The 26477-nt window shown below is 40.8% G+C and overlaps 1 long non-coding RNA gene across 1 annotated transcript; it reads right to left on the reverse strand.

Moving 5' to 3' along the window:
* Positions 1–427: 427 nt before the first annotated feature.
* Positions 428–1790, reverse strand: LOC147998235 (uncharacterized). Its single transcript, XR_015646558.1, has 2 exons — positions 1134–1790; positions 428–1057 (listed from the first exon to the last, which is right to left on the reverse strand). It is a non-coding gene; the product is annotated as an uncharacterized LOC147998235 (long non-coding RNA).
* Between the last annotated feature and the right edge of the window lie 24687 nt (positions 1791–26477).

Consider the following 26477-nt stretch of genomic DNA (forward strand, 5'->3'; position numbering starts at 1 on the left):
GAAATACCCCTTCCAGATTCATCCTTACCCCCTTTGAGATCTTAAATGGGGCCTCAGCCCCCCTGACTGTATTAGATGATGTTACTGAACCAACATGTCATAGTGCCATAGTAATAATGATTTGTGTGCCAGGCTAAAAGACCAACAGGTGATACAGAAAGAAATCTGCTCAGAGCTGGCAGCAGCCTATGCCCTGGGGACCCCTGAGACATCTCACCAGTTCCAGGTCAGAGACTCGGCTACATACGATGGCACCGAACCCAGATACTCACTGGAAAGGACAGTACCTGGTGCTGCTGACCACCCTGACAGCCATCAACTCTCAGCCCTCACCAGCCGTGTACTAGCAGTTGGGGCTGAGAGCTGGGACCTAGAGGGAAACTCAGATCTTCAAAAAGCTCCCTAGACTTAATTTCATGTTTGCCCCGGGTTTTATCAAGATAGGTGTGGGGATAGGCTTGATTTCTATTACAAATGATGTAACATTGCATATGTTAGTACTCCTAACACTTCTTGGGACTGTGCCTCAGGGATCACAATCTGTATAAGTTTAGAAGTTCTAAAAGCTAGTCATGACCTTGGTGTGTAGGTTTAGATAGTGTCCAGATTGGAATCCTGATGCTAAAGACTTAGTAAGACACAAAAAAAGGAGTTGAGAATTACTTAGGGCTAAGGCTATCTAGGTGCTGCAAGGGCAGCACAAGGACATCTGCTGTTGCAATGCAAGGCTTATAGAGAATTCAGAACTGCCATTCAGGAGTAATTAAAGACTCCATGAATAAACTTAGAGAAAGGTTAGACAAAAGGCAGACAGAGAAGCGCATCAGGGATGGTTTGAGAGCTGGTTTAGTAGATCTCCTTGGATGACTACTCTGGTATTTTCCCTTATGGGACCCTTCTTAGTTTTGCTTCTGCTTCTGATTATAGGTCCATGTGTGTTAGAGAAACTAGTTAATAGGTTTGACTCCTACAAAAAGATAGAGACGCTCAACAAGGTTGGTTTGAGTCTTGGTTCACTCGGTCTCCCTGGATGACTACCCTACTCTCTGCTATATGGCTGGGCCATTGCTAATAATTTTCTTGGTTTTAGTTTTTGGACCCTGCGTGACAAACAGGTTAATTGCTTTTGTTACAAATCGAGTGAGTGCTGTGCGGTTGGTTCTGAGACAACAGTACCAGTCAGTTAGGACAACTGGTGAGACCAAATACGAGACTTGATATCAAAATTCTAAGATTAGAATTACTTAGTAGAAGAAGAGGGGAATGAAAGGAAAATTATACAGATTTAAGGTTTAAAAATATGAAGTTAAAAGAGTATGTTTCAACTCAGGACTAAACACTGTGAAAAGCAAGTCCAGGCAGCCCCGCCCTGCCGCTAGAACTAACAGACCATAAAAGGAAAGGAATGCAGAACAGACCAGGAGTACCGGATCTGACTCACAGGCCACCTGGCAGGAAGAGATAAGCCCCCAGCCCCCGACATCCAGGACGCCCCAAACCTGCCAATGTGTGTAGCTATACCTTATTACCTCATCATGTGAAATAGCCAATCATATGTGAACATGTCTATGTGCCTCGTTTGAATCCACCAATCCCCGTAACTATGCATCTGCTTCTGTACGCCCGCTTCTGCTTCCCCAATCCCTATAAAAGCCCCATGCTGGAGCTGCTGGGCGCGCAAGTCCTCCGAAGAGACTGTGTGCCCGCAGGTACCTGTGTTTTCCAATAAACCCTCTTGCTGATTGCAAAAAAAAAAAAAAAAAAAAAAAAAAAAAAAAAAAAAAAAGAAATGTTCAATATCTTTAGTCATAAGAGAAATGCAAAACAAAACATACCTGAGATTTCACCTCACACCAATCAGAATGGCTAAGATCAAAAACTCAGGTGACAGCAAATATTGGTGAGTATGTGGAGAAAGAGGAACACTCCTCCCTTGTTGGTGGAATTGCAGACTGGTACAACCATTCTGGAAATCAGTCTGGAGCTTCCTCAGAAAGTTGGGCATTGCACTAAATTGGGTATATAACTAAAGGATGCTCCAACATACAACAAAGTCTAGCAGCCTTATTTATAATAGCATAATAGCCAGAAGCTGGAAAGAACTCAGATACCCTTCAACAGAAGAATGGATTCAGAAAATATGGTACATTTCCACAGTGGAATACTACTCAGCTATCAAAAACAATCTCCTTATGAAATTCATAGTCAAATAGAATGAACTAGAAAATATCATTTTGAGTGAGGTAACCCAATGACAGAAAAACACACATGGTATGCACTCATTGATATGTGGATATTTTCCCAAATGCTTGAACTAGACAAAATGCACAGTACACATGAAACTCAAGAAGGATGACAAAAATGCAGATGCTTCACTCCTTCTTTAAAAGGAGAACAAGAATACCCTTAGGAAGGGATAGGAAGGCAAAGTTTAGAACAGAGACTGAAGGAACAGCAACTCCCAACCTGCCCCACATGTGGCCCATACATATACAGTCACCAAACTAGATAAGATAGATGAAGCAAAGAGGTGCAGGCTGACAGAAACTGGATGTATATCTCTCCTGAGAGACACAGTCATAATATGGCAAATACATAGCCCAATGGCCAGGAAAAAAACCACTGACCTGATTACGGGACCCCTGTTGAAGGAATCAGAGAAAGGACTGAAAGTTCTGAAGGGGCTTGAGCCCCTGTGTGAACAACAATGCCAACCAACCAGAGCTTCCAGGGACTAAACCATTACCCAAAGAATATACATGTACTGACCCAGGGCTCCAAATTCATAGGTAGCAATGAATAGCCGAGTAGGGGCACCAGTGGAAGGGGAAGAAGCCCTTGGCCTTGTCAAGGCTGGACCCCCAGTGAAGGGGATTTTTGGGGGAATTGCACTAATGGGGGAGGATGGGAAAGGAAACACCCACATAGAAGGGGAGAGGGAGGGATTAGAGGGATGTTGGCCTGGAAACCTGTAAAGGGAATAACATGTGAAATATAAATAAGACATACCTAATTTAATAAAGGTGGAGAAAAAAACGTGGAACAGACCTAAGAATAGACTTCTCAGGTAAGGAATCCCCAATTGCTGAGAAGCACCAAAAGAAATGATTAGCATCCTTTGCCATTAGGGAAATGGAAATCAAAACAACCCTGAGATTCCACCTCAAATCCTTCAGAATGGCTCAGATCAGAAACTCATGTGACAACAGATGCGGTTGAAGATGTGGAGAAAGAGGAACACTTCTCCATTGTTGGCGGCATTGCCATCTGGGACAGCTACTCTGAAAATCTGTCTCGAGATTGCTCAGAATATTGCACATAATATTAATGAGGGCACAGCTATACCACTCCTGGGTATATACCCAAAAATATTCCAAAATATAATGGGCACACATGGTTCACTATGTTCATAACAGCTTTATGTATATTACCCAGAAGCTGGAAAGAACCTAGCTGTCCTTCAACAGAGAAATGGATATAGAAATTATTGTACAATTAAACAATGTTGAACAAAATTAACTCATCTACTAAAAACAAAGACTTCATGAAATTCATTGGCATCTGGATGGAACTAGAAAATGTTTTCCTAAGATTGAGAGTTCATCTTGGTGCTCCAAATACAAGGGCACCTACATATATAAAAGAAACCTTACTAAAGCTCAAAACACACATTACACCTCACGCAATAATAGTAGGAGATTTCAACACCCTACTCTCATCAATGGACAGGTCATGGAAACAGAAATTGAACAGAGAAGTAGACACACTAAGAGAAGTCATGAACCAAATGGACTTAACAGATATTTATAGAACATTCTATCCTAAAGCCAAAGGATATACATTCTTCTCAGAACCTCATGGTACTTTCTCCAAAACTGACCATATAATCGGTCAAAAAACAGGCCTCAACAGATACAGAAAGATAGAAATAATCCCATGTGTCCTATCACACCATCACGGGCTAAAGCTGGTCTTCAACAACAATAAGGAAAGAATGCCCACATATACATGGAAGTTGAACAATGCTCTACTCTACGAGAACCTGGTTAAGGAAGAAATAAAGAAACAGGGGTTGGGGATTTAGCTCAGTGGTAGAGGGCTTGCCTAGCAAGCGCAAGGCCCTGGGTTCGGTCCCCAGCTCCGAGAAAAAGAACCAAAAAAAAAAAAAAAGATTAAAAAGAAAGAAATTAAAGACTTCTTAGAATTTAATGAAAATGAAGGTACAACATACCTAAACTTATGGGACACGATGAAAGCTGTGCTAAGAGGAAAACTCATATCTCTGAGTGCCTGCAGAAAGAAACAGGAGAGAGCATATATCAGCAGCTTGACAGCACACCTAAAAGCTCTAGAACAAAAAGAAGCAAATACACCCAGGAGGAGTAGAAGACAGGAAATAATCAAACTCAGAGCTGAAATCAGCCAAGTAGAAACAAAAAGGATGATAAAAGAATCAACAGAACCAAAAGTTGGTTCTTTGAGAAAATCAACAAGATAGATAAACCCTTAGCCAGACTAACCAGAGGACACACAGAGTGTGTCCAAATTAACAAAATCAGAAATGAAAAGGGAGACATAAATACAGAATCAGAGGAAATTCAAAGAATCATCAGATACTACTGCAAAAGCCTATATTCAACAAAACGTGAAAATCTGCAGGAAATGGACAATTTCCTAGACAGATACCAGGTACGGAAGTTAAATCAGGAACAGATAAACCATTTAAACAACCCCAAAACTCCTAAGGAAATAGAAGCAGTCATTAAAGGTCTCCCAACCAAAAAGAGCCCAGATGGGTTTTGTGCAGAATTCTATCAGACCTTCATAAAAGACCTCATACCAATACTATCCAAACTATTCCACAAAATTGAAGCAGGTGGAACGCTACCGAACTCCTTCTATGAAGCCACAATTACTCTTATACCTAAACCACCCAAAGACACAACAAAGAAAGAGAACTTCAGACCAATTTTCCTTATGAATATCGACACAAAAATACACAATAAAATTCTGGCAAACCGAACGAAGAACACATCAAAACAATCATCCACCATGATCAAGTAGGCTTCATCCCAGGCATGCAGGGATGGTTTAATATATGGAAAACCATCAACGTGATCCATTATATAAACAAACTAAAAGAACAAAACGATATGATCATTTCATTAGATGCTGAGAAAGCATTTGACAAAATCAACACCCCCTCATAATAAAAGTCCTGGAAATAATAGGAATTCAAGTCCCATATCTAAACATAGTAAAAGCCATATACAGCAAACCAGTCGCTAATACTAAACTAAATGGAGAGAAACTTGAAGCAATCTCACTAAAATCAGGGACTAGACAAGGCTGCCCACTCTCTCCCTACTTATTCAATATAGTTCTTGAAGTTCTAGCCAGAGAATCAGACAACAAAAGGAGATCAAGGGGATACAGATTGGAAAAGAAGAAGTCAAAATATCACTATTTGCAGATGATATGATAGTATATTTAAGTGATCCCAAAAGTTCCACCAGAGAAATACCAAAGCTGATAAACACGTTGAGCAAAGTGGCTGGGTATAAAATTAACTCAAATAAATCTGTAGCCTTCCTCTACACAAAAGAGAAACAAGCCGAGAAAGAAATTAAGGAAATGACACCCTTCATAATAGTCCCAAATAATATAAAGTACCTCAGTGTGACTTTAACAAAGAAAGTAAAAGATCTGTACAATAAGAACTTCAAGCCTCTGAAAAAGGAAATTGAAGAAGACCTCAGAAGATGGAGCGTCTCCCATGCTCATGGGTTAGCAGAATTAATATAGTAAAAATGGACATTTTACCAAAATCGATCTATAGCTTCAATGCAATCACCATCAAAATACCAATCCGATTCTTCAAAGAGTTAGACAGAACAATTTGCAAATTCATCTGAATAACAAAAAACCCAGGATAGCTAAAACTATATTCAACAATAAAAGGACTTCAGGGGGAATCACTACCCCTGAACTCATGCAGTATAACAGAGCAATAGTGATAAAAACTGCATGGCATTGGTACAGAGACAGACAGATAGACCAATGGAATAGAATTGAAGACCCAGAAATGAACCCAGACAACTATGGTAACTTGGTTTTTAAAAAAGGAGCCAAAACTGTCCCCGCCAGCGGGGACCCAGTTATTCAGGGTCCCGAAGAGGCTTTCTACCTGTGGGCCAAAATGGGGGTGAAGAGAAGAAGGAGACCAAGCAAAAGTTCTGTTGTCAAGGTCTCGTTTATTGGGATGAACATTGCAGCTTTTAAGGTTTCAGGTAGGGGGAGTGACCTTTGTGAAATATGAAGGAGGGGGAGATGAGGGTATAGGCAGTGATAGCTGGAGGCAAAGAAGTCAGGCGATGAGGTCAGGTGGTGGAGACACTGGGTGTTGACTGAGGAGATAACTGGTATCTGCTTGAGCTGAGGCATCCCTTGAATGTTATACTCCTGTGCCATAAATTCATGGGAGAGGCTTTATCCAAGAATCTTAAGATTTATGGCAGTCATCTTCAGGGTGAGTCTCTGTGGCCAAACAGCCCAGAGTCACTTTGAACTATGCAGTCAAAAAGCGGCTAGGCCCAAATCCAATATGGCTCCGTGCATCTCCCCCATTTTTCTTTAAAAAAAAAAAAAAAAAACATTAGGTGGAAGTAGTGGTCTGAGAGAGATCAGACATGCCTCACAGAGTGCCCAGCTCGGCCATGGCAAGCCACTCTTGCAGTTAGGACTGCACCCCAATGGCTAGGAATGAACTTATGCTGTAACACACCGTTCTGGGCTATACGTGTGTGTTATTGGGGGAGAAACTGGGCAGAGGAGCATTTGACCGGCCCGCACGTTTAAACGGGGTGTAGCCACCTCTGTCTTAGGATCGACCTCTCAAACCCCAGCCTTCTCTGTCATAGGATCACCTTGTCGCCCCCAAGGTTCCTGTCTTAGATTGGTCAAGGGTCAGAGGAAGTTGCCTGTCCCTGAGGATAGCTACATCAGGTCATCTTCTCATTCCTCTCACTTGAGCCCAGGGGCGAAAGAGCAAGGGCCAGATGGCATTAATATAAGAGATTGTGGAAATTGAGCCTCTCCCGATAAGTTGTAGGCACCTCATCTTGTTCGTTGTCTCTCTGGTTCTCCTCAGCTGTTCCGGTCTCCAAGCGATGATAATGTACTGAAACAGAATTTCTAGGCAAAGCAGAATCTATTTGTGATTTAATAAAGCGTGTAAGTCGTTGGAAGGCCCAAGGACCAAAGGAAATCAACAAAAGTAGGCCCACAAGGGGTCCCAAAATTGAGGGCAACAAGGTAGAGAGCCATGGGGATGTAGAAAACCAGTTTTGGTACCAAGACTCTTGTTGTTCTCTCTCTCTCCTTCGTTTTTCTAGGCTATCTCTCACCTTTTTTAGACTGTCTTCTACAAGTCCAGTCTTATCTACATAAACACAGCATTCCTCTTTTAAGGCTGCACAAAGTCCTCCTTGTTGTAGGAAGATTAAGTCTAGGCCTCTTCTATTTTGTAAGACTACTTCAGACAACGAGGCAACTGAGTCTTTTAAGTTAGCTAATCCATCTCTTAATTCAGCAATATCCTTATCTATGGCTTCACTAAGCTGGTTATAGTATTGATGGGAAGTAACGAGGGAAGCGATGCCAGTGCCTGCACCTGCGGCCCCTAGACCTAGGAGAACGGCGAGAGTGATGGCAGTTACTGGTTCTCTTTTTACCTTGTGAGGCATATCCGAGCCCTTTTCCCAGGATTTAAGAAAAGTCTCTGGCTCATGTATGCTGAGTCTGGGAAATAATTGAACCAGCACACAGTAATCTTTAGTCTTTAAAAATTGAGATGTTATAACATATGTGGTTAGACCAGTGGAACATGCTAGATAAGTATACTTGGGGGCTTGTAAATATGTATTTTGATTGTCAACGATTATGGTATGATTACATATTTCTAATAATTGTTTAGGGAGGAGCATGTTCTTCCCGAGGAGGCAGCTTCCTATCCCTGAGACTTTTGTGATAGTGAGTTCTATGGTGTTCCAAGAGAGACCACCAGTGTTATTAGTATATGTGATGTTGCCAAAAGTGGCTATACCCTCATAGAAAGGAGGGTTAGCTGAAAAACACATCCAGCATTCCTCATAAATAGATGTATTTGTTTCCTGTTCATGATATACCAAGGCAAGAGCTGAGGCATTAAGAACAGATAAAATCAGGCTTGTGGGGGACATTGGCCCAACAGGTATGGTGGGCTGAAAAAGGGTAGTTGGAGGACTAGAGGTGTTAAAGGGGGGCTGAGTCACCACCCTGGGTGGCAAGAAACCTTGGCTATGCAATTGAGGGTTAGGCCCAATGGAGGCCTTATGTAAGTTGGGGGTGGTTTTAAATAATCTAATTTTGAAGGTTACTCCGGGATCTCTATTGGCAACATACATCCGGAGACCCCACTCAAACCCCCTATGCCAGTTTTCTGGGGTGATCTTTTTCCCAGCATCTGTAAAAGTTATTGTAAGAGGGTTGCACCAGCCCTTGGAAGGCTCAGTGTTCCGGCATTCCTGGGTTAGAGTACTGTTTCTGTTAGAATTGTGCCACCCCTTTTTTACTGTGATATAATCCCAAGAGGAGGTAGGTTTCCAGTATGCGTCTCCTGTGGTTTCACACCCCCAGGAGGCACAATAGAATTGATCCCTGTATCCACACTTATAGTTTAGGGAGCGATCTCTGTGGGATCCGGGACAGACATAAAAGTCAGTTTCCCTAATGTTGGTGCATCGATGGACAGTGTCACAACCGACATATCTTTCATTAAAACTAGACCCATGAAGGACTTCAATTAGGGGTAAGTATTTGTCTGCGAAGCCCCAGTAAGAATTTCCTCCTGCAGCTAGTTTACAAAAATCTGGAGTTAATTGTGGCCAGGTGGGGTTAGGGCCAGTGTGGGAGGTGGTAAAGGCGGTGTCTCCGGCCTCATTTATAATTACCCAGGTGTAATTCCAAATCTGATATGGGCTTGACGTTCCGGATGTCAGCACAGTTAGAAAGAGAAGTTTCAGTAGAATCCAGTAGAACTTCATTGCTCTGAAAAAGAAAACATGCATTTTTCTCAGGCGCCACCCTGGAATTTGTTATAAGGCTTTATCAATCTTGGAATTTGTTTGAAATTTATTGTAAAGCTTTATTAATCTTTCAGGGAGCCATCTGGCTCCCCCCTCTTTAGAGTTATAAATACAGGCGGACCCTTTTCCCCAGACTATCACAGGGTCAGGACCCTGCCACTGTCCAGTTAGGGGGTCCTTCCAAAGAACGTGAGCGTGATCCATCTTGGTTGAGGGGTGCCATAAGCGATCGGCAGCTGAACGCCCTTGATTATCCAAAGTTAAGAAATTCAAAACAAAAAGGGCATGGGATAATACAAATTTTGCGCTGCCTTTAAGAGAATAAAGAGTTTCTTGGGCAGTAATCTTTAACAGTGTATTCTTAAGGGTTTGATGTGCTCGTTCCACAATTCCTTGTCCCTGAGGGTTATAAGGTATGCCTGTAATATGTTTTATTTGAAATTGGGAGCAAAATTGTTTAAATTTATGACTAACATAGCCAGGCCCATTATCCGTTTTTAGCATTTTGGGTTGTCCCATAACAGAAAATGTGTAGAGCATATGAGCAATAACATCTTTTGTGGCCTCTCCTGTGTGTGCAGAGGCACATATGAACCCACTAAAGGTATCAATGGTAACATGTACAAATTTTAGTTTTCCAAAAGATGGGACATGGGTGACATCCATTTGCCATATTTCTCCTGGGATAAGGCCCCTGGGATTAACCCCAATGTGTGGCTCAGGAAGTAGGGTCAGGCAGTTTTTACAATTTTTGACAATTTGTCTGGCTTGTTCTCTAGTAATTTTGTACTTAAGCCGCAATGTTTGAGCATTAAGGTGATGAAGTGAATGTGCCATCTGTGCTTCTTGTAAGGAATCACTAAGAGAAGCAATCATTGTCAGTCTAGTGGCCCTGTCAGCTAAATCATTACCTTTGGTTAAAGGACCGGGCAGATTCGTGTGGGCTCTGATATGGCCCACAAAGAATGGGTTTGGCCGGGCCCTTATGTGTTTTTGTATTTCTGAAAATAGTTTAAAGGTAGGTGTTGAGGGTTGTATAGTAGAGACAGTCTCCAAGACTCGGAGAGCTCTGACTACATAATGGCTATCAGAAAAAAGGTTAAATGATTGATTTATTAATTTAAATATTTCTAAAGCACTATTAAGTTCTACTAATTGGGCAGAAGCGTATGGGGTATGGACAAAAAAAAACTTGATCTTTAACAACAAAGGAGGCCTTTCCATTCTTAGATCCATCTATGAAGACAGTTAAGGTAGTTGGTATAGGTTTCAGCTGTGTAACCTTTGGGAAGACAAAGGGGGTAACATGGAGGAACTGTAATAATTTATCTCCTGGTAAATGAGTATCAAATGTCCCCTGATAAATAGACAGCAGGACTGTCCAGTCATCATGTCTGTGCTGCAGCCAAGCAAGCTGCTCCTGTGAATATGGAGAAATAATAATATCGGGATCGCGGCCAAAATGGCGAGTAGCCAGCTTAAGCCCCAAGAAAATGGTCTGGCAAATTAAGGAGGGATAAGTAGGAAGTCTTCTAGGGGGGGTTGCGGGCAGGTGGATCCACATTAGTGGATGATTATCTTGCCATAGGAGGCCTGTGGGTGTAAACCTTGTAGCGAAAAGGATCAGATACAGTGTCTTGGAGGGGCTGAAATAACCTATGAATTGTTGGCTGATAGCCTGTTCAACCTTTAGTAGGGACTTTTCAGCCTCTGGAGTCAGAACCCTAATGGAATTAGGATCAGGGCTACCCTTCAGAATTGCAAATAGAGGTTTTAAATCACCGGTGGTTAGCTTAAGGTAAGGTCTAAGCCAATTACTATCACCCAAAAGTTTTTGAAAATCATTTAAGGTATGTAGCTGCGATCTTCTAATTGTTAGCTTTTGAGAATAAATGGATGTACGTTCTAACTGGAATCCAAGAAACAAAAAGGGATATTGCGTCTGAATTTTTTCAGGGGCAATGGTGAAACCCCTTTTTTGTAAGGCCAGAACAATAATTTGGGCTAGTTTTTGAGTTTCCTGTAAACAAGCAGAGGAAACCAAGATATCATCTATGTAATGAATGATGTAAGCAGAGGGGAAACGCAGCCTTATTGGATCTATAGTTTGGGCCACATACCTTTGACATAGGGTGGGGCTACTAGCCATCCCCTGTGGTAACACTCGCCACTGAAAGCGGGGATTAGGGCCCACATGGTTAATGACAGGGATAGAAAAGGCAAAGCAGGCACAATCCTCCGCATGAAGGGGAATAGAAAAGAAACAATCTTTTATATCAATGACTATTTTATAAAAGTCTCTAGGAATAGCTATTGGAGAAGGCAAGCCAGGTTGTAGGGCCCCCATAGGGACCATAGTTTTATTAACCGCTCTAAGGTCTTGTAACAATCTCCAAGAACCATTTTTCTTTTTTATGACAAAAATAGGGGTGTTCCAAGGCAAAGTGGACTGTTCAAGGTGCCCTTGTAATAATTGTTCCTGCACCAACTGTAGGGCCGCTTGAACCTTTTCTTGAGGCATGGACCACTGATTGTTCCAGACTGGATCATTTGACTTCCAAGATATTTTATCAGCCTGGAGTGCAGGAGGAACAGTGGTCTCTATGAAAAAAGGTCTGCTCCTAAACCTCCTCTATCTGTTTTGGGCGTGGGAGTCAAGGGTTCTGTGATTCCCTGTTCATTTCTACCTAATCCTTTTCCAGGGAGGAATCCTGTCCTTAACATTTGGTTAGTAATGACCTCATTGGGACTACACATCATCACCCCCATCTGGGAAAGAATATCCCTTCCCCAGAGGTTAACAGGGAGTCCAGAAACTACAAATGGCCTAACTGTGCCTGTATTATTCTCTTTATCTTTCCAGGTCAGGAGCTTTGAACTTTGGAGTGTATCCTGTGTTTGACCTATCCCTTTTCAATGTGTGGCAGTAGCCTTAAGGGGCCAGGTTGAGGGCCAGTGTCTAGAGGAGAGCACTGTTGTATCTGCCCCTGTATCTAAAAGGCCCTGAAATTGTTTGCCATCAAGCCAAAGAGACATCAGGGGTCTTTCATAAGTTAATTTTTGCACCCAATAAACATCTGAAGAGCCAGGGGAGGAAGAACCACGCCCCTTTACTTTATGAGGGAACTGCCCCATGAAGGGAAGCGGTAAGGCCTGTGCAATGCGTTGTCCGGCTCTAAGCGTTAAGGGGCCCTGTGTGGCAGTGGCTAGAAATTTTATTTCTCCAGAATAATCAGCATCTATTACAGAGGGAAGGATGACAAGTCCTTGAAGAGCACTCGAGGCTCGCCCAATTATTAAGAAAAACATGCCAGGCGGCGGGGGCCCAAACTTTCCAGATTCTATGATATCAGTCCCTTCCTCAGGGGTTATAATCCTGGTGGTGGAAGAACAAAGGTCCACTCCTGCACTTCCTGCTGTTGCCCGGGATAAGTTGGCGTTGCAGGAGCTTGATGCTGCACTTGGGGGCGGGTGGTCACCCGTGGATAGGGGCCCCATTGTGGGGCCCCCCGCTCGTTTCCCTGGACCGCAGGGAGGGTTTGTCCACTAATGTCAGTCTTAGACTGACATTCCCTGGCCCAGTGACGGCCTTTCCTGCAGCGGGGACAAACCCTCTGGGCAGTGGGCCATCCACCAGGGCTGGGGGACTGGCTAGGTTTTGGGATGTTGCATTCTCTAGCAAAATGACCGGGTTGTCCACATTTGAAACATGTTCTGCCTCTAGGGTGACCAGAATCTCCAGCTCTTTGGAACACAGCCCCAATTGCCAGGCTGATAGATTTAGATACTTGGTGAGAAAAAGAGTCGACATCCTTGCAAAGTTTAATCATGCCTGGGATATCAAGGTCTTTGGTCTTGCCTCGAAGTGCAGCTCTACACGCCGAGTTAGCATTTTCGAGAGCAAGATGTCTAACGAGAAGCCCTTCACTTTCATTTTGACCTAGGATTCTTTCAGCTGCTTCTTGTAGTCTCCCTACAAATTGAGCATAGGGCTCTTGTGCCCCCTGGATTATTTTAGTTAAGGGGGTGGTGAGTGCCCCTGTAGCGGGGACTGCTCTCCAAGCGGACAAAGCCACCTGCGCCGTTTGTGCGAGTACACGGGGAGACAGCCCCAGCTGTTTTTCCTCAGAGGCAAATGAGCCCCTCCCACATAGCTTATCTGCCGTCCAGGAAGCAGATTTACTTAAGGGATTGTTTCTGTTTCTAGCAGCAAGGCTCTCCGCTTTATCAATAAATTCAGATTTCCAAGTCAAATATTGTCCTCTAGTGAGGACAGATTGTACTACCTTGGTCCATTCACTAGGGGTCAAATACCCAGACCCCGAAAGTCCTTCTAGGATAGCCAAGGTAAAGGGGGCATTCATACCATAATTTTTAACAGCTGAATGTAATTCCTTTATGTGTTTGAGTTTAAGTTTCTTGTATACGGGACACGAGGTCCCACCCTCATCCTGATCAGGGCTTTCCTCTTCCGAATCTGAGGGTCCCTCCTCATAGTCATTTTCTTCTTCACTTTCTTGTTCCTCATTACGGTTACGATTAGTACTGTCTGGCTCACGCTCGTCTCTGGCCGACCTATTTAGTGTTCTAGTACTGTTTAACTCAGACTCATCCCTGGCCTGTCTGGCGCGTGCCCTAGTCATAACTGGGAAAGTTAGTTTTGGTTGGGGTTTTCTACTGGCCTTAGCTGGCCCTTTTTGGGCATACTGTCCCTTAGTCATGGTCTCTTGTAAATCCTGGATTTCTAGTGTAAGATCCCCCAATTCCTGCTGTAGGTGTAAGATCTGTTTAAGCCCAGTAATTTGTGCTTGAAGTGCAGTCTTAGTCTGAGTCAGTTCCTCCACTACTGCGACCGGTAGAGGTGCAGGTGGGGCTGACGATATAGGGGGTAGATAAGGTGGGAGGCAGACAGGCCCAGACCTCCGAGTGAAGAAGATCTGAGTCTCCTGTGGCTCGGGACCATATCTCTCTTTCTCATACCTGGCAGCTTCCTCCTCTAATTCGGCCTCGGAGGCGGGATCTAGACCTGACTCAGAGCATTTGTTTTTCCCAGAAAATTCTTTAAGAGAAGGACAAATGGTCTTTAAATTTTTGGACATCGTGGGGTCTTCTAGAGAGCATAAGGCTTTGGATGAGGGATTTCCCTCACCCCCAGGCATATCAATAACAATGGAAGGGCAGGGAGAATGCGGCTCCCCGTTTTCTTTTTTATTGTTAGGTGAAGCCGCCAGGAGGCTTGTAAGAAGTCCTCTGCGACAGCTAGGAGGTGGGCACTCTCGCCTCCTTCCTCAGCATCTATTATAATGTCTCTAATGATACCCCAGTAACTGAAAAAAACTGCGGACACTGGGTCGCTGGCTTTCAAAAGCCTATTAATATCCTGACCAACCTTATTCCAAGTATAGGGGTGAATATCGGGGCCACTTAAAATTAACCAAGGACATTTTTCATCTATGAAACAAAAAAATTTGATTAAATCCTTTTTCTTAACTCTTATTCCTCTCTCCCTGAGTAAACGCTTGATTTCTCTTATGAAACAAGCCTCCTTAGACAATACCTTCCCCATGGCAATTAGACGACAATTATTCGACCAGTCCTTACCTCCCTCTCCAGCGACGCACGAGCTATACGGCATGAAGAGTCCTCGATTCCCGCTGCAGCTCGCTTATCTCCATCGTCCTGTAGTCGGCCTTGCTTCGGGGTCCCTGTTCGGGCGCCACTTGTCCCTGCCAGCAGGGACCCAGTTATTCAGGGTCCCGAAGAGGCTTTCTACCTGTGGGCCAAAATGGGGGTGAAGAGAAGAAGGAGACCAAGCAAAAGTTCTGTTGTCAAGGTCTCGTTTATTGGGATGAACATTGCAGGTTTTAAGGCTTTCAGGTAGGGGGAGTGACCTTTGTGAAATATGAAGAAGGGGGAGATGAGGGTATAGGCAGTGATAGCTGGAGGCAAAGAAGTCAGGCGATGAGGTCAGGTGGTGGAGACACTGAGTGTTGACTGAGGAGATAACTGGAATCTGCTCGAGTTGAGGCATTCCTTGAATGTTATACTCCTGTGCCGTAAATTCATGGGAGAGGCTTTATCCAACAATCTTAAGATTTATGGCAGTCATCTTCGGGGTGAGTCTCTGTGGCCAAACAGCCCAGAGTCACAATGAACCATGCAGTCAAAAAGCGGCTAGGCCCAAATCCAATATGGCTCCGTGCACAAAACCATCCAATGGAAAAAAGATAGCATTTTCAGCAAATGGTGCTGGTTCAACTGGAGGTCAACATGTAGAAGAATGCAGATCGATCCATGCTTATCACCCTGTACAAAGCTTAAGTCCAAGTGGATCAAGGACCTCCACATCAAACCAGATGCACTCAAACTAATAGAAGAAAAAGTGGGGGCACTGGAGAAAATTTCCTGAACAAAACAGCAATGGCTTATGCTCTAAGATCAAGAATCAATAAATGGGATCTCATAAAACTGCAAAGCTTCTGTAAGACAAAGGACACTGTGGTTAGGACAAAACGGCAACCAACAGATTGGGAAAAATCTTTACCAATCCTACAACAGATAGATATATCCAAAATATACAAAGAACTCAAGAAGTTAGACCACAGGGAGACAAATAAACCTATTAAAAATGGGCTTCAGAGCTAAACAAAGAATTCACAGCTGAGGAATGCCAAATGCCTGAGAAACACCTAAAGAAATGTTTAACATCTTTAGTCATAAGGGAAATGCAAATCAAAACACCCCTGAGATTTCACCTCACATCCTTGAGAATGCCTAAGATCAAAAACTCAGGTGACAGCAGATGCTGGCGAGGATGTGGAGAAACAGGAACACTCCTCCATTGTTGGTGGGATTGCAGACTGGTACAACCATTCTGGAAATCAGTCTGGAGGTTCCTCAGAAAATTGGACATTGAACTGCCTGAGGATCCAGCTATACCTCTCTAGGGCATATACCCAAAAGATGCCTCAACATATAAAAGAGACACATGCTCCACTATGTTCATCACAGCCTTATTTATAATAGCCAGAAACTGGAAAGAACCCAGATGCCCTTCAACAGAGGAATGGATACAGAAAATGTGGTACATCTACACAATGGAATATTACTCAGCTATCAAAAACAACGAGTTTATGAAATTCATAGGCAAATGGTTGGAACTGAAAAATATCATCCTGAGTGAGCTAACCCAATCACAGAAACACATACATGGTATGCACTCATTGATAAGTGGCTATTAGCCCAAATGCTTGAATTACCCTAGATCCCTAGAACAAACGAAACTCAAGACGGATGATCAAAATGTGAATGCTTCACTCCTTCTTTAAATGAGGAAAAAGAATACCCTTGGCAGGGAAGGGAGAGGCAAAGATTAAAACAGAGACTGAAGGAACACCCATTCAGAGCCTGCCCCACATGTGGCCCATACATATACAGCCACCCAATTAGACAAGATGGATGAAGCAAAGAAGTGCAGACTGACAGGAGCCGGATGTAGATGGCTCCTGAGAGATACAGCCAGAATACAGCAAATATATTAGTTTTCTTAATCTGGCTTATTTCCTATAATACAGTGATGGACATTCATTTCTACCAATTGTTTGTTGGAGAAATTGAGCATAGACTAAAAATGTATGTTGCTCTTTCATAGATCCTGGGATAGGTTTCTAGAACACACATTAGGTAGCACACAAATACAGTAACACCACTTCTGGGGGATTAGGCACCCATTTCTGGCCTTGATACGAACCATGCAAGGACATGGCACATGTACTCACATACCCACATACATACATACATACATACATATGTACATACATACACACATATAAGCACTCAAATATATATATATATTAAAATATATTTTATATATTAAAAATAAACAATTTTACCAATTTTAGTTTTAATTACCTGAAAACAACTTTTTGCATAGACACACATAGACACACATACACACATACTCTACAGTCTTTCCATTTCTTATTCATGGATAGGCATTAAGTTTGATAGCATATCTAGACTATTGTGAACAATCATATGATGAACAGCATGAATAAGTACCTCTATGATATGCTGGCATATGTTTTTCTAAGTTTGTGTCCATCAATAGTATACCTAGGTCATATGATAATTATTATACCTTTAGTTTGAAAGGAATTTATACTTTCAAAAAGCCTGAAATAATTCAAAGACTTATTAAGATTGTTAAGGTTCTCTTTTCCTCTGACATCTTTACCCATCTTTTTGTCTTTTAGTGGTTAATCATTCTTACTGAAATCAGATGGCCTCTCAGAGTAGATTTGGATTGTATTTTCTTTTTGTATTTAATTTTTTATACAATATATTTTGATCATGTTTCTCTCCTGCCCTAAGTCATAAATCCTCCTACTTTTCTATCCAAGCAACTTAAAGTTCTCCATTTTTTCTACATGTATTTCTTTTATAAGGTATCTGTTCACTTCATTTATCTGATTATTCACTGTTTTTTATGTTTTTTTTTACGTTCTTTACATGGTGTGAGTATTAATTTCTTCTTGGATGAACAGCTTAGAAAGATTATCTTGGGGTTGGGGATTTAGCTCAGTGGTAGAGCGCTTGCCTAGCAACCGCAAGGCCCTGGGTTCAGTCCCCAGCTCCGAAAAAAAGAAAAAAGAAAAAAGAAAAGAAAGATTATCTTGAGGTCTTTTTGTGATTTTTATTTCATATTTGCCTCGTAACTTGTAGGCAGAAGGTATTTCTATTTTTACTTGCCATCTGTCCTCTTTAGTGAGTTTTCTCTGAATGTGTTTTTCTCCTTCTTTTCAAATTGGACTCTACTTTATTTTTGTGAAGGTTTTAGAGCGTTTTTTTAAATTCTAGTGTAATGGTTAGGGCAACTCTTAAAAAGGAAAACATTTAATCAGGGCTGGTTTACAGTTCAGAGGTTTGCTTCATTATTGCCATGGCAGGAAGCATGTTGGCACACAAGCAAATATGATATTGGAGAGGTAGTTCAGATTTCTACATCTGATCAGAAGCCAACATGAGAGAGATCAACACTGGACCTGGCTTGAGATTCTGAAACATCAAGCCCACCCTCAGTGACACACTTCTTCCATTAATGCTATACCTACTACAACAAGGCCACAACTTTTGATAATATGAGTTACTGTGGGCCTTTGGAGGCTCTTTTCCTTCAAATAACACATCTGTGGACAGGATTTTGGCTGTTCATTTGTTTGTTTGGTTGGTTGGTATTTCTCTTTTTTTGACATAGATTTTGAAATTCTACCTTCTCTTAGTCTGTCACTTTTCTTAACATATGATGAAAGATTTTAAATATAATAAATGTTGTATTATGTAGAACCAAGTTTCGTAAAATTTTTCTTTAAGGATTACATTTCACTGTCAAGTCCAGTGACAAAATATGACTATTTCCTCCAAGTATTTCAAAAATTTTTACGTGTAAATATATGACTGCTTGTGAGCTAATTGTTTGCTTAAGTTTTGAAATTTTGGCTAAAAGCTCGAACTACCCAAGATGCAATCCACAGACCACAGGAAGTACAAGAAGAAGGTTGATCAAGCATATATGCTCCCTCTCCTTCTTGAAAGGGGAAGAAATATCCATAGCAGGAGTTATGGAAGCAAAGTTTAGAGCAGTGACTGAAGAAATGGCCCTTCAGAGCTTGATACACATGTGGCATATATATATATATATATATATATATATATATATATATATATATATATATATATATATATATATATATATACAACCACCAAAACTAGATAAGACTGATGAAGCTAAAAAGTGTATGCTAAAAGGGACCGGATATAGATCTCTCCTGAGAGACATATCCAAAGCATGTCCAATATAGAGGTCAATGCTAGCAGCAAATCACTGAACTGAGAACAGGACCCTGTTTAGGGGAATTAGAAGAAGGATTGAAAGAGCTGAAGGGGATTGAAACCCCATAAGAACAACAATGCCAACCAACCAGAGCTTCCAGGGACTAAGCCACTACCCAAATATTATACATGGACTGACCCAGGGCTCCAACTGCCTAAGTAGAAGAGAATAGCCTTTGTTGGGGCACCAGTGGAAGGGGAAGCCCTTGGTCCTGCCAAAGTTAGACCACCAGTGCAGGGGAATGTCTGGAGGGGGTGGCTGTAAGGGAGGTGGATGGGTGACACACTCGTATGGGGGACAAGGTGGGGTTGCGGGCTTACGGACAAGAAACTGGGAAAGTGAGTACTATTTCAAATATAAATAAAGAAATATCTCTAATAAAAAATTTAAAAAAAGAAAAAAGTAACAAATTTAAAACAAAACACTCAATCACTGAGATCCAGTCTATTGAAATACTTCTGTTCTAGAGTTTGTATTGTTTTCAAATTACATTTGTAATTAAAGTTCATTCATATTTTATTAATGCCTATGTTTAATTTTTCTTTCTTACATGATGGTGGTCAGATGTAAATTCTTGGTTTGTGACTTATAAGGGTAGACACTTTCAAAAAGTACCTATATTACTATGCATTTTTATAGCAACAATCTTTTAATATCTATGATGGTATCAGTTGTTTTTAATTTTGTATTAAACTTATATATTTTATGATCTGTATCTCTCTATATGATCTTTTTCATATATAATCATCTGCTGCACAAACAAAATATGTTGTCTATAATTTTATAATTCTGAGTTTATTCTGAAATAAATAGAGTTAAAACTACAGATTTCATGTTGTCATTACATATAAGCTTAGAACTTCAATAGGACAAAATGGCAACCAACAGATTGGGAAAAGATCTTTACCAATCCTGTATCAATAGAGGGCTAATATCCAATATATACATTTGTATCTATTAAAAGATACACTCATTCAAGAAATGAGTGATGTAAGAATAATGTAGAAAAGGTAACATTATCAGTTAAAGGCAAGCGAACAAGTAGATGGTAAATATATAATAGTGGTAGATTTCTGAAGATATGTTATCAGTCTAGTAACTATGTGAGGAGCATGCTACTTTATGGCATGCTTAACCACTGGTTTAGGGTCTAAATATGAATTACTTGTTTAGTTTTTTTCTACATGTTACGTTTCAATAGTTATATTTCATTTATCTTCCCTTCGTTCAGTGCAAAAATATTCTGTATATGGTTTAATTAGTGTGTATTATATCTATGAGTTAAAGGTATTATAAAAAGTTTCATATACTCCACATATAATGATCAACTATCAGGAAGTATTTGGAACATGATTAAAGAGAGCCTGTTCAAATATGTAGTTTCATATAAATAATAATATTATTCAATTATTAAGTAATACCTCTAGTATAAATATTAAATTGCATTAAAGGTGCTGAAATGAATATATAGTTCTCATAGATTTTCAAATCATGTTGTATTTTTATCCTTCATATTAGTATATAATAATTGGCATTCTAAGGTAGTATGAATAAGTTCTTGAAATAATATCAAATGAAATGTTTATTTTATGTAATATTATACACAGTGTTAATCTGAGAAATGCATTTTAAACTTTAACATAAAAATTGTTCTTAAAATCTTACTGAAAATGCCACATATTGGATTTTAAAAGAGAATAAATTATACTTTATAATATAAAATACATACAAGATTTAGTTTAGGCAACAATTTGCTTTTGACAAATTTGTAAGTGGTAAAGTATCGTTAGTGTGATAATTAACATAGGAGATAAAAGTAAAATTTTTACATTAAATTCCTAGCTTGGTTTTACTAGTATTCAAATGAGTTTCGATGAGCATCTCTGGTGATATGCTTTACCATGGGTCATATTGAAATTGGGATCAGCTGATAGATGTTTCTCCATTGAGTCCTTAGAGGATTGATGTGCCCACCTATGCCCATTGTAGAGTCTAAAAGGGTCTTAGAACCCTATTTTCTGACAGGGCACATGCAACTGAGTTTACAGGAATGTGTTTGTGCTGACTGGTCTGCCAGACATGGACAGTGAGCTGGAGCTTTAGAGGGCAGTGACACCCAGATAACCTATTGTTGAAGAGAGAATTGTTTATGTAGTTCCTTTCTTTGGTACAAGTGGTGATACCTGCTTTGCTAACTTGATCTTTGAAATTAGCATAGGATGTAAAAGTAAAATTTTACAATAAATTCCTAGTTTTCTTTTACTAGTATTCAAATGTATTTTGATGACCATCTCTGGTGATACCATCCCACACCTTGGTATTAGTGAGCAAAGAGAAAATCATACCAGTTACCCTTCTTTGTAAGCACATAAGGAGGGAACCTAATGTGGGAGGCTCAGCTCTTACCTTCCCCATGTAAGGTCAGCCTGTTTTGCACCAGGTTTCACTAATGGGTAAGCATGAGGCAGGATCTTGCCTTGTGAATCATATACATTATTAAGAGGGAAAACAGTGCTGGAGTCAATAGAGGACCTCTTGCTTACATATTCTGTCTTCTGATCTCCTGCCTGATCTTCCTGGAAATATGGCTGAGATGAAGATTCTGGCTTGATATTGGTTTCCATTCCTACCACTCACTGTAGTCAGTGAGATGTGAGAGTGCTTGTGGATTTATTCTTTTCTTTTAAGTGAGAATCAAAGTGTCTTGTCTGTTGCCCAGTTATAGAACGCTCTTGATGTTTTTCTTCCAAGAAATGCTTGTCTTCAGCAATGAAACTAAAGGCCATTGACTATTATTCTGTCCTATAGGCATATAGTGGGTTCTTCCAGGATCTGTCTGTTTCTGTGACTTCTCCAGTTTATGCGTGGTGTTTTATTAGAGTTTGATTGTGTTTGGTAGAAGGATTCTTTTTTTTTTCTCCATCTTTATTAAACTGGGTATTTCTTATTTACATTTCAATTGTTATTCCCTTTGCCAGTTACCAGGCCAACGTCCCCCTAACTCCTCCCCGTCCCCTTCTATATGGCTGTTTCCCTCCCCATCCTCCTCACATTACCGCCCTCCCCCAATATTCACATTCACTGAGGGTTCAGTCTTGGCAGGACCAAGGGCTTCCCCTTCCTCTGGAACTATTACTAGGCTATTCATTGCTACCTATGAGGTTGGAGTCCATGTATAGTCTTTGGGTAGTGGCTTAGTCCCTGGAAGCTCTGGTTGGTTGTCATTGTTATTCATATGGGATCTCAAGCCCCTTGAAGCTCTTTCAGTACTTTCTCTGAATCCTTCAACAGAGGTCCCGTTCTCAGTTCAGTGGTTTGCTGCTGGCATTCGCCTATGTATTTGCTGTATTCTGGCTGTGTCTCTCAGGAGAGATCTATATCCAGTGCCTGTCAGTCTGCACTTCTTTGCTTCATCCATCTTATCTAGTTTGGTGGCTGTATATGTATGGGCCATATGTGGGGCAGCCTCTGAATGGGCGTTCCTTCAGCCTGTTCTAAACTTTGCCTCCCTATTCCCTCCCAATGGTATTCTTGTTCACCTTTTAAAGAAAGAATGAAGCATTCACATTTTGGTCATCCTTCTTGAGTTTCATGTGTTCTGTGCATTTAGGGTAATTTGAGCATTTGGGCTAATATCCATTATCAATGAGTGCATACCATGTGTGTTTTTTCTGTGATTGGTTTACCTCAATCAGGATGATATTTTCCAGTTCCATCCATTTGCCTATGAATTTCATACAGTCATTGTTTTTGATAGCTGAGTAGCATTCCATTGTGTAGATGTACAGCGTTTTCTGTATCCATTCCTCTGTTGAAAGGCATTTGGGTTCTTTCCAGCTTCTGGCTATTATAAATAAGGCTGCTATGAACATAGTGGAGCATGTCTCTTTGTTGTATGCTGGGGCATCTTTTGGGTATATGCCCAAGAGAGGTACAGCTGGTCTTCAGGTAGTTCAATATCCAATTTTCTGAGGAACCTCCAGACTGATTTCCACAATGGTTGTACCAATCTGCAATCCCACCAACAATGGAGGAGTGTTCCTCTTTCTCCACATCCTTGACAGCATCTGCTGTCACCGGAGTTTTTGATCTCAGCCATTCTGACTGGTGTGAGGTGGAATCTCAGGGTTGTTCTTGCCGCACAGATTTCATGAGTCGATTTTGTTCCTCATCTTAAATTACTTTATGTTTCTTTGTGTGATTCAGTCATTGGCTGCTCAATTTTCCCTTTCCTCAGTCCTCTTTATTTCAAGTGTATGAGACCTCATCATTCCGTTATTCCTTTCACTTTTATTTCCTCATGTTGTAGTTATCATCCCCTTTGTTATCTTGAATTCCTATTTTATACTATGCTGTCCTATATCATTTTCCTTCTTTTTTAACTTTTTTACTAAGTAGTGCTCCAAATAACTTGCAAGGCAGGCATATTGTAAGAGCCTTTTGGTTGCAATCAAAATTTTCTAACTTTTACCCACAATCAAATAAATTAATAAAGACATAGATAATTAAATAATAAAAAGTAAATGTCAAGTCACAAAGAGAACATAAAACATTTTTTTTAAGGATAAGTGGTGTTTTGACCCTGTTCTCACAAATCAAATTCACATTCAACTTTTATAAATAAATTTCTGTGGGGTATTTACTACTTAAATTCAGGCTTTGTTAAGTTACCCTGTTAATTTTTTTTACTACTGTCACAATCCTATATGCTGTAATTGTCTTAGTTAGGGTTTCATTCGTGGGAAGAGACACCATGACTAAGGCAATTGCTAACATTTAACTTGTTCTAGCTTACTGTCTCAGAGGCTTAGTACATTCTCATTATGGAGGTATGTAGGTTTAGAGGTCTCTGTCTGCCCTGAGGCAGGATACATCTGCTTGGCAAGGCAGAGCACAGGGAGTTTGAGTGCCCTTATCCCATACCACTGCCAGGGCAGGTGCTTGGCTATAGGGAAGCCCTGAGACTTCACTTTGGGCATGGAAAAGCACAGTCTGAAACATGGGAAGGCCAGAGCTAGTTTGGGGGTCCCACAGACTGTGAAGAGGCTGGGGCCATAGGGTTCATGGACTCTTACACATCCAACTACCACTGAAGAGCAGAGAACTGAGTTGGGTGACCTGTGGTGTGCTAAACACATTATCTAGCCCAGGGCCAGGAGGAAAAGGAGCTCTGTCATGTTTCGCTGGAATGATTGTCCTTGTCGTGAAGGATGTAGACTTGTTGGTGGTTGTGGCTGAGATCTGGGAGTACAGAGAGGCCTTTTACGGGAGGTTAGGCTGTTGCTTTTTAGGAGCAGGCCTTCTCCATGGCTCCCACAGTGGATCTTGATGAAAATAGATAGTCGATCTAAACAGTTTATTGTCATGGCAGAAGTTGGATACATAACACCATACCCTACTTCTCAGAATGGGCTTGAGATTTAATACTGTCTTATTTAAGGTTTTATTGCTGTGAACAGACACCATGATCAATGTATGTTTTGTAAAGAACAACATTTAATTGGTGCTGGATTATAGGTTCAGAGGTTCAGTCTATTATCATCAAGGTAGAAGCATGGCAGCATCCAGGTAGGCATGGTGCAGGAGGAGCTGAGTTCTACATCTTCACCCTAAGGAAGTCAGGAACAGAATGAGCATCCTCACACAGCTAGGAGGAGGATCTCCAAGCACACCCCCACAGTGACACACTTCCTCCAACAAAGCCACACCTTCTAATAGTGCCAAAGAATGTCCCTGGGCCAAGAATATGTAAACCACCACAAATACCTTTTGCATGGAGGAATGTCTGGGAAGAGAAGCTTGTGGCCTAAGCCCTCCAGGACTCTAGGTTCCTCACTAGCATGGAGAACTCTGTTTTAGGCCTACAAGGCCATAGGATGCATTTCTTTTATGTGAGAAGCATAGAGTCTGGCAGGGAGCTTGGAGTCACGTCAGACTCAGGTATTTGCCCATGGAGTCTCTAGGTTTCAACCTGCTCTACCTTACCAAACATTTTAGCATGGTTTTATGTGACATGACAGGGAAGCATACTCCACATAGATGGATGGATGGATACCTTCCTCAAAAACATACCTAAAATATGTTTTTATGTTCATTCCTGAAAAAAAATGGCTTCCTAGGTCTACTCTGTTATGACACTGGTGCAGTGTTGTAATGTATTACCAGAATTCTACACATAGAAATTTAGAATTGCCTTACATAGTGAGACACAGCTCCCAGTTGCCCCAAGATAGCAGTGTTGTCCTCAACTGTCTAGAGAGTTTTGTTCACTATAAACTGATCTGAGGACTATTTCTTGTCAAAAGAGACATTGTTTTAAAGATTGTGCTGATGTCACATACAGGGAAAGAATAGGTTTTCAGTAAGTTTTAGTAAAGTGCAGCTCTACTTTAATGACATTATTGATATTGCACATTTGGATAACAAATTCTCTTACCAAAATAAATGCTAATTCCTTGCCACATCACTTTTTTAAATTACTTTGAACCTGCATCCCAAGTAAATGCCAAAAGAAAAATTTTTGTTCTGCCTTGAAGATCTTTTCTCTCTCTCCAAAGCAGTCCTGTGATCTAATGACTTTTGAGGTCTCATGAGCTCACAGTGGGTTTCCATGTCCTTTGCCTGTACTAGATATTTTGATTTTGTTTCAAGTTTCTTTGGTGAATATGAGGCACATTTTACCTTGAAAATTCTGATGAAAAGACACAATCACCTGTGAAGACACTACCCCAATGAAGTATTTTATGCTTTTTCCGGAATGGAAAAAAGAAAGTAAGAAAAGTAAACTTTCCCTCTCAGGCCTTTACAATGTTTCAGTTGCTGAGGTACATATCTGAAAATCCCCACCTTAGGAATTAAAGTTCATTCTTACCTGACTTCACTTTTGACATATATTTTCTCATTTTCTGTCTGAAGGGAAAGAAAAAATGCCTCTGGTGAACATCTTTGGAATTTGTCATTTCAAGTATACTGGTTCCTTGATGAAATGTAATTACTCCTGACATTTTTGTGATATTGTGCCTAGATGCCATCCTTATTCATTTGCGAATAGTATATAAGCTATGTAGTAGCAGAATAGCCTCCTTTATACTTAGCCATAGTATACTTAGCCAGTTTGAATCCAGAAGTTTCTACTTTTCATGGTAAGCATTGTTTTTGACCTATAACACTTGCTTAATATACTCTGGATGGCTATAGGCTAACTGCTGATTTTTGAGTAAAGATTAGACATGCATTACTGCTCCCAGGATTTTCCCATGTTATAGTATGGGCCAGTTGTATCTCTATTATACCCAATATGTCAATTTCAATTCATTTTCTTATTAGCTGATCAAAGCATGAAAGGAAAGTCTCATTCTTATTGTTACTGTTATTCACCTTGTAAGTTGCTGTTGTATATATAAATTGCATGGGTAATCTTATTGTTGTCTTTTTTAGCAAAAAGAAATCACAAATTTTAC

This window comes from Rattus norvegicus, chromosome X (genome assembly GCF_021556685.1).
Source record: "Rattus norvegicus strain SHRSP/BbbUtx chromosome X, alternate assembly SHRSP_T2T, whole genome shotgun sequence".
NCBI classification, from domain to species: domain Eukaryota; kingdom Metazoa; phylum Chordata; class Mammalia; order Rodentia; family Muridae; genus Rattus; species Rattus norvegicus.